This window comes from Condylura cristata, unplaced genomic scaffold, assembly GCF_000260355.1.
Source record: "Condylura cristata isolate star-nosed mole 26May11 unplaced genomic scaffold, ConCri1.0 scaffold00023, whole genome shotgun sequence".
In the NCBI taxonomy this organism is placed as follows: Eukaryota; Metazoa; Chordata; class Mammalia; order Eulipotyphla; family Talpidae; genus Condylura; species Condylura cristata.
Genome location: NW_004567124.1, coordinates 14,345,610 through 14,347,686, shown reverse-complemented (window position 1 = coordinate 14,347,686; position 2,077 = coordinate 14,345,610). Strand labels below are relative to the sequence as shown.

Sequence of the window (2,077 nt, the reverse complement as noted above, 5' to 3'; positions counted from 1 at the left end):
CACATGGTGCAGCAGACCTCTCCTGTCTCGCCCGCTGCTCCCCTCAGCAGTGTATCTCGTTGATCTGCCTGTTCTGCTCCCCACTCTTATCTCTGGTGAAGCCTCTTACCACCACTGCACCTCTGGCCTATACCCCAGTTCTGTATGCATAAATAAATAAATATATTTTTTAAAAGATTTAAAAAAAAAAAGAAATGGGATAGGCTGTCCTAGTTTGGTAACAGTGGTAGTGTCAACAGGGCTATATCAGTCCTTCCATGATTCCTTGCAAATGTACATGATGGAGTCCATGACTTACTTGCACAAAAGCAATGAAAGAGTTAATGTAAACCTAGCCAGGAACCAGTGTGGGCAGGTTAGCTCATCCAGTAATGGGTTCAGTATGATCTGTCTCATCAGAGATCAGTGAATTCCAAGACAAAATTACTTTGGCTGTCTCAGGGTCCTTTGAGAGAAGGCACCAATAAATATAGATCCAGTCTTGAAAGTCAGGATTATCAGAATCCTGTGTTGCCAAACTCAAGACTTGCTGTACTAGCTTCTGTGTTCTCTAGAAATAACTTTACTCTACTGGTGAGCAGAGTGAATTGCATCTGCATGCTTTCATAATAAAACCCAGAAAATTCTCTAATAACTATCTGCATCGTTTTAGCATATTCTCCCACAAACTAGATCATAGCAACTTGAGCATCTGGCTCATCAGTGAGTCTAAATTCTCATAAAGAGTAGCAATGATATTTGCTGAGGGTATTTTCAGGAGATACCGTGATAACAAGACTTGTGGTTGGTTGATGTAATTTATTTTGGTGTGGGGGTATCAAACAATGTGCTTACACAGTGCTCTGCAGATTGCTCTACCTTGATAGCTCAGCACCCAATGGCCTGCACAGCTTTTCAGACAAAGTCAGCATCCACCCCTGTGGCATAGTCCGTCAGTTCTGCCAGACATGTTAGCTTGGGATGCCAAATAAGTCATTATGTCCAAATTCTCTAGTTTAACATAAATGGGAGCATTGTAGGTCATAAATATTGATTTTAGCTTCAAATTTTCAGGTCTTTCTGGATTAATATGTGGCATGTTCCTCAGGCCAACCAACTCTGTCTCCCCAAGCAGCAAAGTAACAAGTGAAGAGGCCAAATCCTTCAGTAGCACTTTGTAGTAGTCAGAGTCCTTAGGTAACAACTCTAAAAAATTCATTAGGATGTTTACTGCAGAAAGCACCACTACTGAGTTGTCCTGAGATAGCCAGGGAGTTACTTAGTCACAGGTGTGCTGAACCTTCTGATCATCTTTAGGGATGTTATTAAATAGGCAATATTGGACGATAACCTGGACCATGTGGTGCTCTCATCAGGGCTGCAGTTTATTAATGTTCTGTGGGTTCATAGCAAGTAGCTTTTTGAGTGAGACTCACTGATTTCAGATAATGCAGCTACAGCATTAGCCACCATCAAGAGATTTGAATCTGCTATAAGATTCTGCAATGGTCTTATACCACTTGCACATTGATATCATGGAGTTCCTACACCCAGTGCTGCTGTTTTCTGAACATAGGAATCTGCATCCTTTAAGCACTAGCATAAGGACTCACTGAAATACCCTATACTTTTGTCCACTTGGATGCACCCCAAGACTCAATCCTGCCAAGAGGATTGGTCCTTCATAAAGCTGTTGACAACCATGATAGCCATGTCTACTGACTCTTTGCATAGTTCATCAAGTAGAGACACAAGAGCTTCTTTATTTCCAATTTGTTCATCTACAAGTGTTTTACAATATCTGGAGAGAGTTAACATTCTTCCCCATACTGATAACAGCAATTCCTTTCTTCACAGCCTCCTCCTTCTTTCTTTTCATTTGTTGCGTTCAGCCTTTCATTTGAAGACTTCTCCTTTTTTTATTGGTTGCAAGGGACTCAGAATTAGTCATGGTTTGGATTTTAATGTATACTAGAGGCAGGAGTGAGGGTAGTAGCAGTAGTCAGAGAGCAGGCCAGACTGGTGGTGTATAGTTTTGGCACCTCATTATTAAAATATTTCTTGAATTTTAATTCTATTATAACCAGAAAATATACCT

At 40.8% G+C, this 2,077-nt stretch overlaps 1 pseudogene; it reads right to left on the bottom strand.

The window, feature by feature from the left end:
- Nucleotides 1-361: 361 nt before the first annotated feature.
- On the bottom strand, nucleotides 362-1,858 carry LOC101619313 (annotated as a pseudogene).
- Between the last annotated feature and the right edge of the window lie 219 nt (nucleotides 1,859-2,077).